The sequence below is a fragment of the Suricata suricatta genome, chromosome 12 (genome assembly GCF_006229205.1).
Source record: "Suricata suricatta isolate VVHF042 chromosome 12, meerkat_22Aug2017_6uvM2_HiC, whole genome shotgun sequence".
In the NCBI taxonomy this organism is placed as follows: Eukaryota; Metazoa; Chordata; class Mammalia; order Carnivora; family Herpestidae; genus Suricata; species Suricata suricatta.
In genome coordinates, this window is record NC_043711.1 from 75,803,309 (window position 1) to 75,816,781 (window position 13,473).

Below are 13,473 nucleotides of genomic sequence, written 5' to 3' on the forward strand. Positions count from 1 at the left end.
AGACTGATTTTATAGAATCTCTTTGAGAAAATGAGGAAACCAGGTGAAAGGTATGAAAGACTTCTTTTGCAACATCTTGTGAAACTATGATTATTTCAAAATGTAGAGTTAAAAAATATACATATATGCAATGACAAATTCCTATGTCACTTTCTTGTATTTTACAACTTCATTTTTAATGGCTGCTTAGGGACCCTGACACTTTTTTTTAATTAAAAAAATTTTAATGTTTTATTTATTTTTGAGAGAGAGAGAGACATCATGAGCAGGGAAGGGGCAGAGAGAGGGAAACACAGAATCTGAAGCAGGCTTCAGGTTCTGAGCTGTCAGCACAGAGTCTGATGTGGGGCTTGAACTCATGAACTACAAGATCATGACCTGAGCCTAAGTTGGATGCTTAACGGCTCGAGCCAGGTACCCCTGTTTTACTACCTTTTAAATGGCTTACTAGCAATAGCAGCAATTCATCTGGAGAAAAGCTATGCTATGGAAGGGTTCCCTCTTTGGTGCTTCTAAGGAGAAGACTATCCCCCAAGTCCTGAGTCCTCCCGGGAGTTGGGAGGGGGCTTCTCCTCTCCTGGGGCACTTAGAGCTCAGATTTTATTCCTGGAAAGGTATCCTGATGAGGTTAAAAACATGAGAGCCACATCCCTGGCAGGGAATATGGCCAGTAGGAAGAAAGCCTAAATAGAAAGAAAACTGTATATGAATTTTTATTCATATGAATAAATCACATATTAAAATATAAACTTTAGGGACCTAAGAAAATGAAAATGATTATAAATGTGCACACATGAATAAGTTTTACAGGGACAGTGGCCAGCTCCACCGGCAGATACTGTTTGAAAAAACTTAGCAGTACACTAAAGTCACTGATTCCTCCTCTCTTGCTACTTCACCGAGACAATGCCACTCTGTTCATGGGGTCCTCTTCCCAAAAATGTTGAAGGAGTGGGAAAGGATAAAAATTTGGGACTGCCTTCTTCCACCCTGGAATGCATTCTTTTTCAGTCTTTGGTGATGTCAGTTACAAAACACTAGTGATTCTAAAGTAAAGAGGAAAATGTCTGTCTTTGTCCCTCTCCTGCCTCTTAGTACTTTACCTCCTCCTTACTGGTTAAATTAATGTCAAATGTCATGGTAGCTGATCAGCTGTCGCTGAGTCAAACCTGCCTCTTTGGCAGGGACCCAGCTCTCTGAGCTGACGTGGTCTCTGCTGTCTTTGCCAATGGAGAGTGGCCCCTGCCCCCTGACCAGAGAGGCATGTTTGTCTACATCCCCCTACACCAGCTGGCAGTCCCTCGTTTTCCATTCATAAGCCGATGGCAGGGAAGGGGGATTCTGTCCAGCCTAGCAGATACCACTGTCTTCTTGCATTTCAGCAGAGCTCCACATTTACCCTGCAATGTGGCACATCAGATGCTGTGGACATGAGCCAGCCCCTGCTCAGGACCCACTCTGGGTCGTTTGCAGTACAGGCTTTTGAAATAGCCGAGCGTGGACTGCTCCCAGCCAGTGCCCTGCCTTGTAGTGAAGCAGTCTGATCTGATGTCTGACATGCCTGATGCCACAGCTCTCCCTTCCCCCAGCCCTGAAAAATAATTGATTTGTTTGATTGCTTTAGACAAACCAGGCTCACACACACAAAATAATAACAAAAATAATAAACCACTCAGCATCAAAAAGAACTAAGCATGTATTAACTTGCCAGAAGTAAGTAGGTAGGCTTAATATATAGAATTTTCCTATAGAATGTGAAATTGTCGTGAATGCTAAACCTGTGTTTGACCTGCATTGTCTTTTTTTCTAATTTTGTTTTTTTAGAAAAAACAATATGCACATGCCACAGAAAATACAAATGTATAAAATTTATGGTAGGAAATCAGTTTGCAACTGAAACCTAGGTATTTTTCTTTGCCTCACAAATCATCTTAGGCAAGGGGATGAGAAGGCGAAGGGGAAGCACAGAAAGCCCCCTCCCAACCAGGAAGAGACAGAAGCACTTCCCAGCCAGCCAAGAGTGAGGAAAGACGGAGAGAGCGTAAGCAGATTGCAGGATTCTTGTGTCCCGTTTCCTTCCCCTGAGGCAGAGTCCGGAGGGTTACTGAACAAACCCCCAGAGAAGTGGGGAGAATTGCAGGACACCAGAGGCCCCATTGCTGCATGGAAATGGGGTGTCAAACCCCAGATTTGGACCTCCAAGGACTCCAGACAATAGATTTACTCTTTTTGGTTGGAGCTGGAGTGGGTCAAACAGAGGAGAGATGGCAGAGGCAGGAAACTGGCCCCGGGGTGGCAATGTGCAAGGCCTGTCTGTTGACTGCTTGATGGCTGTGATCCCTCAGGTCCCGTCTCTCCTCCGTGAACTCTTTCCTGATTCCCTTGGACTGACTTGACCTCTTGCTTTCTCCCTTGTGTCTCCATCCCACGGTTCCCACATGTACATTTAGCTCAGGGCCTGGGAAACCCCCCTCTCAGGTACTTTTCATTAGCCCATCATCAACCCTTGGTCACCCCATCAACCAACGGAGAAATAGCTACTCCATTTGTGGCATTGGCACCAAGCGCTGCCCTGGAAATGATGGTGGGTGCATGTAATAAACGTTACTGAATGGATGGATATTTAGTAGAGGCAAGAGGAGAGTGTTGCTTTATGTTTACAAGTTTTTACTCTTCACAGCCACCCCGATAATAGTACCCACTATTATTATGCCATTGTCCAGAGAAGGTGAGATTCCTGGTCCGTCTGGAAAGAGGTAATGAAGCTCTCAACACCAGCATGGCAGGAGTAATGGGCAGGTGGGAAAGATACTGAGCAGCAGAATCTGTAGGACTTGGTGTGGGTGCACAGTGGGAAGGACTGTTAGGTTTCTAGCTTGGGCGGCGGGGTGGGTGCTAATGCCCTGAGCTGACGTGAGGGCATATAGTGATTCCCCTTTGGGCCTGTCTGATCTGGGTGTCTGGAAACACCCAAGGGGAAATTCCATCAGCAGCTGGATATATTGGTCTGGAACTGAGCAGGATGTCCAGGAAAGAAGTCAGAGTCATTACCATAGAGATATGCCCCCTACTGCGCGCACATACAAACACACGAGCCAGGAATGTTCTTTTAGTTCGTGACACAGTCAGAAATTCCAACAGTTAGCAGTTTATCAAAGCCATAGGCCTATTTTAAAAATGCAAAAACTTCAGGACAACATAGTGTGTGTGATGGCATTCTGGAGCCAAAAGTAAGATGGAAGAGGTGTTTTTCAAGGTTCTGTTGGTGAAAGGTTAGAGAGACATTTCTACCCTCCCCCTTCAGAAATTCTGACCAACAGTCCATCAGAAACTCTGGGGAATCAGTAATCAAGAAATCAGTCATAAAGGAATAAAGGAATCAGCAATACAGAAATAGATTTAACCTAAAAAATCATTTGTATACTTGTTTTCTTGGAAATGCAGCTATAGGAAGACTTTCATCTGATCAGTCCTTTACCAGAGTGTGTGTTGATTTCCAGATGCAGGTGCTGGTGAGTTTTCTGCTGAGCAAGGGGGGCAGGGAGAGAATTTTACAGCATAGGACATCTGGGGCTTGCCCTGCCTTCCAGAATACGGGTGTTCCAGACAGTATGGGGGACAAGAGCCCAAGGAAACAGGGAAAGGGGGGTGTGAGAGCCTGTCAAGAGAAAAGAAACTAATAAACAGCATTTTGCCTAGTGTGGCCCTTCAGGAGGAGAAAGACAACCATCTTGTCTTCCTCTCCCTTCTTGTCCCCATGACGAGAAACTCAGACCAACAGGGCCTGTACAGCGGTGCAGCAGCATTCATCTGTGGTGGGCTAGTCTGGGTCTCCCCACTGCCTTGAGCATGCCCAATGGGTAAATGGTATCCAACAGTTTCAAAAAACCAACTCCTAAGGAATTTTCAGCAATACAGTTCCTTGTGTCAAGTGTCTCTATTCAAGATGGAACTAGGAATCTGTCTCCATTGACTTTCAGCAAGGCCAAGGGCCAAGGCTTCGGGAGTGAGCATGATGAAGGTATTCCAGGCTTGACATTGGGAGGAAGTCGGGGCGGCGGGGAGGTGGAGAGAGAGGGGTCCAGGCTCCAGGCATGTTTTAAGGGCTCTGCTTGAGGTACAGGACTTGTGTATCATGACTCAACCCTCTCCCATCTGGGGGAATTGGCAAGGACCCACCTGCCAGTTCCAGGGAGGAGCCGGCTGAGCAAGGTGAGTACCATCTTCCCTGCTGAAGGCATTTCATGGTTGTCTCAAGAGTCTATGGAGTCTGGACCCAACAACATATTGAATAAGTTTGAGTGGTGATGCCTTTGGCTCAAGAAGAGTCCCCAAAATGTTTGCACCTCTCACAGTTTTTTTTTTAAAGTTGGGGAACATTAAGAAGTAAGGAAGCCAATGGCTGGTGATGCCAAAAATGCAGAAGCAGGGACGCCTCTGCTGTGATCCTTTTGATGTGCCCTGTGGTGGCATAGGTCAAGTATGGGCAGGGCTCAGTGCTGCAGCTCCTGTTGCCGAGTCCTAGGTTTCCCTGTGGGTACTCTTTGGGATGTGAGGCGTGCTCATGATTTTACATAAACCAGAGACACCCACAAGATATCTTTCACCAAGTCTTTCCATTGGCGTGAATCCATCTCTCTGAGCCTCAGTCTACTTATCTGAAACATGGGATAACAGTCCCAAGCTGGCAGAGTAGGGTGTGGGTTAAACGTATGTGTGTGGCACCTAGCTTAGTGCAAGACAGATGCTTGGTCATTCGAGATCGTTGTGTTATCTGTGGATGGCTGCTGTGGATTCCTGGTAACGTCCTGTCAGAGACAGCCCCAGGGGTGGGCATCAGGCCAAGTGCGACTCAGGCTCCGATCACTGTCTGCGGCTTCAGGCCATACCTGGGCCAGCATGCCTGGGAAAAAGGGCAGTGGGGGGTGGTCTCCCTTCTTCATCCTCTAAGAACAATTGCCTTGAATTATTCTCATCCTTATTTTACCCAGACCAGTCCCCTTAAGCTAAACCAACCTCTTTGTGCAGGCACATCGCCCACATGCTGATGAAGAGGTAGCTAGAGTCCTATGTAGAGAAGCTGCATCCCCTTCCATCCTATATCTACTCCCCCTTTCTGGGCATGTCCCCTGCATCTTCAGGGCACTGAGAAGCCTGCAGATGAGTAGGGACTTATCCAGAACTTCCTAGCCTCACGCCCCCACCTATAGCACTTGGCACATTGATTTGTGCTTTTGATGTATGTGTTCTTTGTTGTACTGTGCTGGGGCTGCTACAACAAAACACCACAGCCTGGGTGGTGGTGTAAACAACAGAAATTGATCCTTCACTGTTCTGGAGACTGGAAGTCCAAGATCAAGGTGCCAGCGTGGTCTGTTCCTGGTGAAGGCCGCCTCTTACGTCCTCCGCTGGCCTTTCCCTCTGTGCACGCTTGGAAAGAGAGCAGTCTTTCTCTCTCCCTTTTCTTGTAAGGGTACTAATCCCATCATAAGGATCCCATCCTCATGAGCTATTCTAAGCCTAACTACTTCCCAAAGATCCCATCTCCAAATACCATCACATCCGAGGGTAAGCCTTCAACAGTTTGAATTTTGAGAGGATAAAATTTAGTCCCAATAAGTACATAGGCAAATAAATAACAATGACTTAAATATAACACTTCAGCTCTGTCTCAGCCTGATGATGAGGTTACACCAGGTCCCCCATGGTCCTAAATGCCTGGAGGGGTCCCAGAGAACCTGGCAAGGCAGAGCCTTGGATCAGCCTTGGATCAGGGCTCCTTTCCAAGCGTGGTCAGAAAAACACCTCCAAACATATACCCTGGAGGACATGGATTCAGACTGGGGGGAAGGGAAGAGCAAGAAGGTGCAAGGCAGGTGATGCTGCCCTGCTGCCTTCCGCTCCAAGGAAGGAGAGCAACCTTTGCTCCAAGGAAGGAGAGGCAAGCCCGGAAGGAGTGGCTTCCCCTCTGGGGAACAGGGAGGCTGGCTCTCTGCAGTCCGAACAGATCTTCACTGGAGCAGTGATGTCACCCCAGGGCACGAAGGCCCGTAGCAAGCTCTGGGGAAGGCAATAAGGGAAGGAGGGGACAGCCCCTTTCTCTTCATCTCTTTTGTCTGAAGCCCCAGAGACTAGGTTGCAGGCACTTGGAAGCATTTCTGTCTGAGCTTTCCTAAGATATGGAAGGGGTGATGGGGAGACAGGATGCTGAAGATAAACGCAAGGGTCCAGCGACACTGTCCTGACACATTAGGAAGACTGTCTCCAGTTCCTGCTTCTACTAAGAGAGACATTGTTTGTGGCTCAGTCGGTTAAGCGTCTGGCTTCAGCTCAGGTCATGATCTCACGGTTCGTGGGTTCAAGCCCCACATCGGGCTCTGTGCTGACTGCTAGCTCAGAGCCTGGAGCCTGCTTCAGATTCTGTATCTCCCTCTTGCTCTGACCCTCCCCTGCTCAAGCTGTCTCTATCTCTCAAAAATAATAAAAAACATTAAAAAAAAGAAAGAAAGACATTGTTCATCCATTCAGTCATTTATTCTACAAACCTTTATTGAGTCCCTATAGAGTGACGGGCACCACAGAGTAAATGCATTTCATCTGTATTGTAGGAGGCCTTAGCCATCAGAACAGTTTAAAGTTAAGCTGCCTCAGGGGTAGTGAGGGGCTCCTTGCTCATCAGGAGATGGGATGGGCACCAACTACCTTACTGAATGAGATGACTTGCAAAGCTCATATTAAAATTTTAATGAATGTTTGTTGCAAACATTCATTGCCTTGTTCTGACTCCATAATCTAGCCAACTTCACCCAGTGTCACAAGTTCTGGACTGCCCTCCAAAGTTGGGTGAGGACTCTTGGTGGGGAGAGGGAGGGAGTGAGAAAGGAACTTATCAGTCTGGGGCCAGGTGCGTCCCAGATGGTCTGGTGGCAACACCCACAGCCCCACGTCAGGCCTCCTTAATCACCTGCCAGGTGCTGACTCACACTGGAATGTCCTGGTCCTGGCCTCTGGGCAATCAGGGGTCACAGACGCTCCCACTCTACCTAACTCTGAGCTCTATCCACCCTTCCATGCCAAGCCTGTCATCCCTCCACTGGGAGCTGGGTCATCATCCCCGCCATACACTCCATACACATAGATGGCTGATAGTCTGATCCCATTTGGAGATACAGATATTTTGATATGCAAATGACAAAAGAGGTAGTCATCAACCTGAGCAATCTCAAAACAAAATTGTTTTATAGCCACTTCGTCATGCTAAATAAACAAGGCATTGGACTTTCAGCTTGTTCAACTGGACTTTTAGCTAATATGTGGGCACTGGGTAATTTTACTCCATCTTCAGGCCTCATTCGGGCCCCCCCATGGGCTCCCCTCTCTTCTTCTTCCTCCCTGAGTCCTCCACATCCCTGAGCCTCACCTCCAGCCCTGAGCTTCACTCCTTCTTGCTCCAGCTGCTCCTACCTCTGCTCTCTACCCTTTCTCTCTGATCCTCAGAGAGGGAGGAAGGGTCAAAAGTGTATAACAATAGGCAGAAATTCATTCTTTGGATGTGGAGTGTCAAAATGCTCATTCCAGAACCTGCCTCATCTGAGTTTATCCACCTTGGGCCAAGGGCACCAGTGTTTGGAGAAGAGAGGATAAAGGAATGTCTGAATTGAAAGCGATTTCTTCCAACAGCAGACCTGCACCTCCAGAATGTTCTGATTTCTTCCCCTTCCCCTCTGTTTCTGCCTGTGTGGTTATGAAGCAACCATGTTGCCAAAAGCAAAACAAAAAGCAAAGCAAAGCATGAGATCTGGGTATGCAAAGGGCTCCCAATGCCTAAAAAGAAAGGAGCCATATAAACTCACAGAGTAGAATTCTCAAAGTTATCTTGCCAAGTGTAGAAGTGCCTATAGCCAGCATCTAATGACCATGACTGTTAGCCAGAGGAAAGGCCCAGCCAACCCCAAAGGAAGAGGGGTTATCAAGAGAGGCAGTGTCACACAAGTCCCACTAGACCAGTAGAAAATAGATTTAACAGTTTAGGGCAGGGCATGAAGGAGACATGCATGGACATCTCACTCTGCCGACAGCCAGGAAGTTGTCAAAGGCTAACGGAATGAAGTCAGAGGAACACACCAGCCAACCTGAAGGGACTTTCACTTGCCTGAGATCAAACGGTTCTGGCACCTAAGTGGATAATGTCTGCAATGGACTGAAACATCACAATGATATAAGAACAAAATGAAACAACAGAAAACCCTGCATCTGTCACCGTTAGAAGTTTCAAGGGCACAACCGATCCTCTGACAACTGATAAACAAATGGACAGAATCAAGCATTTATCCTATCTTTACCTGCTGTATTTCAGGAAGTTTTCCTTTATAGAAGAATTCCAGCTAATAGAAGCAAAGAGAATGATAGAATCAGAAACTTGTCATCTGCAAGCACCATGAAACCATGAACACAGTGATTGTTATGAGATTCTGGAACCACAGTGTGATAGTTGATGGGGGTGGGGGGCATCCAGGCGGCTCAGCTGGTTGAGAGTTGGACTTAGACTCAGGTCATGATCTTGCAGTTAGTGAGTTGGAGCCCCACATCGGGCTGGTTGTTGTAGCCTGTCAGTGCAGAGCCCGCTTTAGATTCTCTGTCCGCCCATCTGCCCTTCCCCTACTTGCACTCTCCCTCAAAATAAAGAAATAGTAAAAAAAAAAAAAAGTTGATGGAGAGCTTATAATGGGAGGATCAGTCCAGTGCCACCTGAACTTGCGGAATGGTCTTAGCAACACCAGAGGTGGTCAGGAGCTAGTATATGGCCCCCAGTGGGTAGCCACAGCAAATTCCCAGTTTTCTGCCTCTCAACTCTTGTTGCCTCAAAGGCTGAATCTGAATATGAGCAAGCCTCTACACCTGACGTCCAGTATGCAGGTAATATAGGGAACGGGAGAGCACCTGGGGACATGGGTGACTCCGTGGATGTAAAATAAAACAAAACAAAACAAAAAAACCAGAACGGGGAACATTCTAGAAGACAGCTGATCCACTCTCTCTAAGAAATCAATGGCATTCAAACAAAAAGAGAGAGAAGATTGCCATGGCCCAAAAGGTACTTAAGAGACATAAAACCAATTGTAACATGTGAACCTCTTTAATCCTGATTCAAACAACTCAACTATTAAGATAAACAGAGAGATGAATAGAGACAAGCATTAGATGATAGTAAAGGAGTCACCGTTAATTTTATTGAAGGTTTAATGGCAAGTGTTTTATTTCTTAAGATTCTTATATGAGTTGGAGAAGCATGCCAAAGTCGTACAAGAGAAATGATGTATCTTGGATTTGCTTTGAAACAATCCAGTACAAAAAGAAGCAGGGAAGGTAGGTAAAATAACCCTGACAAAATGCAGATAATTATAGCTGAGTGATGAGTATTTATGAGTTCATAATGCTGTTCTGTCTACTTTTGTATACACTTGAAATTTTCTGTAACAAAAAGTTAAGAGAAGGCAGAAACTGACCAGCTCTAAACTTGAGCAAATCAGTTCATCTTTCTGGGCTTTGGTTTCCTTATTGGGGAAATCAGTTCATTAAAACAACCAGCTTCCAGCTCCTGACTTCTGTGCTTCTTTATCCTCTCTTTGATGTGACAGCCACTTTTCAATGCTTTCCCAGTTACGTCCGGGAGGAGAGGCATGTGTAGTGTTGGTTGCATGGGAAGTGTGGGAGCTCTGAGGGAAGGAAGTAGAATGAAGAACCAGCTCAGGGTTAAAGGGTGGCAAACAAGAGTTTGTTGGTGTTTTGTTTTAGCTAACCAAGGAACTGCAAAAGGGAAGACGGGTTCATCTGATGCAACTTCCTTTTTTCATTTTGTTTTTGTTCGTCAGAGTATGTATGCTGTTGGTCAATTTCTGGCAGAAACCTCTCTGCCAAGGGTCTGGATAGAATTGCTTGTTTACCAGTTGGCCTAACACAGAGGAAATGAGTTTCTTCAGCTGGGGTGATGTGGCTGGTTCAACCCCAAATCTTCTTACCCAACATTTTATGTATTTCAAATGTTTATTTATTTATGAGAGACAGAGCTCAAGCAGGGAAAAGGCAGAGAGGGAGACAGAGAATCCCAAGCAGGCTCCATGCCACCAGTGCAGAGCCCAAGGTGGGGCTCGATCTCAAGAACCATGAGATCATGACCTGAGCTGAAATTGTAAGAACGCAGGTTCGATTCAGCCTTCCCCTGTACTTAAAGAGGAAGGCGCTAATTCTCCATATGAAAGGGTGTACAGTAAGGAGGGACAACTCCTGCGGCGCCCAATTGGGAGAGGCCAGCTGACAAATTTGACCTTTCTAGGGGCAGGCCTAGTCAAGCCCTACGTGAGGGTCCTGGGCCCACTCTGATTGGTCAATACTCCGAATGTTGTGATTGGCTCCCACAACTGCCAGTATTGATGGGGGGGTAGGGATTGGATCACTGTACTTGTGTCGTCATTTCCTGTAACTCCCCCTCCCAAACTCATAAAAGCCCTACCCTGACTTTGTTCGGGGCTCTCTCTCTCCACTGGCCAGCGGGTTGGTGGAGTCTGTGAGCCAGAGCTTAAGCCCGTAATAAAGCCCTTTGTTTTTGCAGGTGTGACTCGGTCTCCCTGGTAGTCTCTGGTCTTTTTTGGGGGGGTGATATTACAAATTGGGCATAACAAAATCAAGAACCAGAGCCACCCAGGCACCCTGACATTTTATTTTGGTTAACAAAATTCCAAATATGTAAGGAAATGTTTGCAATGAGGCCAGAGCAACTTGTGAGCAGGGAAGGCAGAAGGTAGAAAGTTCCTGATGAGAACCTGTAGATTCTCTATGTTATGAAATGTAGAAACACCAGTACTCCCTATCAGTGTTCAGGGTTATATTGGATTGGCCCAAATGGCAATGAGACATTTGAGAGCTCACATGCTCTCTCTCAAAATAAATAAATAAACTTAAAAAAAATTTTAATCACCCAAAAAATAAATAAATTAGGAGTTATTTATTTATTTTGAGATTGAGTGAGAGAGAGAGAGAGAGAGAGAGAGAATCCCAAGCAGGCTCCACTCTGTCAGTGCAGAACCTGACACTGGGCTCAATCTCATGAACTGTGAGACCGTGACATGAGCCAAAACCAAGAGTCAGACACTTGAGCCAACTGAGCCACCCAGGTGCCCCAAATTGGGAGTTACTTATATCATGGTTATTCGTCAAGCTATAGGAAGACGACTGGATTGATCTAGAGTTCTTTGATCTCAGAATTCCCATCGCAGAGCTTTAGCTACAATCTAGATGCAAAGGCCCTTAAATGGATTTCTCTCTCTAGCCTCCTCTTCTGTGAACTGCAGACCCTGTAGCCAATTGTCCTTTCAAGACTCCTATCTGGAGGTCTAGCAGGTCCTCAAACCTCACATGCCCCATATGAAGTCATGGTATCCGCTACCACCCCCAGCATTCTACTTGCCGCTCCCCGCTTTTCAATAAAGCCAGCTCCATTCCTTCCGTTGCTCAGGCCAAATCTTAGAGTCACTCTTGACACCTCTCTTACACTTACACACCCCATATCCAATCCACTGGCCAATCCTGTTGGATGCTTCCTTCAAAATGGTTCTGACAGAGTAAATGGGAGTCCCTAACTAGACTGGATCACCTCCCTACCTCCCAAGTCACAGCTTCACCATCTGTATCTACCTTGAGAAACTCAGGACCTCCCTCTTTCTGACTTTGGTGACTGCTTTCCCCTGGCATCACAAGTATCTCTGGACTTTCTGGAGTTCCTCCAACCTCAAGTAACTCATCCTCATGTAAATGCATCAGCCTTTCAGACTCTTTCTGGCAGCCTCCGCCAACCCCTGGAGCCATCCCACTATCTTTTCAGGATGCTTGGTCAGGTGTCCGCTAAGTGCCCTGTGTCCTCCATTTTTTCATTAGCTGTCCCCTTCATCATCGTTCTCTAAGCCAGCACTGCCCAGCAGAAATGTTATGCCACATATGTAATTCTAAATTTTATAGTAGTCACATTAAAACAAGTAGAGAAAAAAGCAGGTAAAACGAATATAACATTGTATGTCATTTGTACTTCTATAATAGAAAAACAGGTGTGGCACTTGGGTGGCTCAGTCGATTAAGCGTCTGACTTTGTCTCAGGTCATGATATTGTGGTTTGTGGGTTCGAGCCCCGCATTGGGCTCTGTACAGACACCTGGGAGCCTGGAGTCTGCTTCAGATTCGGCCTCACTGTCTCTGGGCTCCTCCCCCACTCACACCCTGTCTCTCTCTCAAAAATAAACATTAAAATAATTTTAAAAGCATGTAAATGAATTTGAATAATATATTTCATCAAACACAATAGATCTAACATGCAAAAACATATTTTATGTAGCCCAATTTTAAAAATCAAAAAGTATAAAAATATTCATGAGATATTCTACATCTTTTTTCCCCCATACTGTCTGAAATGTGGTGTGTATTTTATACTTAGGGTATATCTCAATTTCGTTTTTTGATCATTAAAGTGAAATGCAGTTCCACCAAAACATTAAAGCTGTGTTTAACAGAAAACATAATTCATAGTGCTTCGATTTTTAACTTAATTGGAATTCAATTCTATTAAATATTCAGTTTCTCATTTCAAAGTGCCCTGTAGCCATGTGTGGTTGGCGGCTGCCATATTGGACCGTGCAGATCTGAGTAAACCTCACTTTCCCTGCAACTCTTTCAAGGTGTGGGTCTTTTCTAGATCTTTTGTGTTATCTGTGGGCCTGAAGGTGGGTCGGTATCTTCCTCGACACTCCTTGTTGCTTGGCTCAGACATTCTCCCTATTTTCCACCGCAAAGCCTACATAGATACTTCTCTTCCTTGAAGACTTTCCTTCTTGGCTCACTGCTACTTTCTTTAACACACTCACAGTCTTTGGAAATATCAATATCTTTAAGTAATATTTCCAACATAAGAGTTATCAGTTCCCCACCAACGATCTTGTCTGCTTGGGCACTCATTCCCATGACCCTACCTTAGACCTGCCCTGCCCACTATCGACACCCCCTCAAAACAGAAGTGTCATGCATCACCCTCTCTTGTCATCGTCCACCCCCTCTTACGCTTTCCTCTCAACAAGACCACCAGTGCATCGATTCATCTCCTTTAACTACAGCATCCCTCCTGCCTCGCCAAGCCTCAATTGTTAGAATTCTCTCCTCACCTGTGCCCTCGAGGCCCAGCCCTGTCCTGCTTCATCACATCCCTCTGATTACATCCATCTCACCTCCAAATCTGCATCCACACCCACCCAAATGAGCATGCTGGAGGAGGGAAGGAGCACTTCTAACTGGCTTCTACCACATTCAGCCACGAGCTAGCCTCAGCCGGTCTGTGAGCTGGTCCTAAATCTGACAGTTCTGTAAGCATTCATCCATGATTCTCCTAGACGATGTTTTACTCTCCTTGTAAAAGTGCAAAAGACTTCTGCTTAG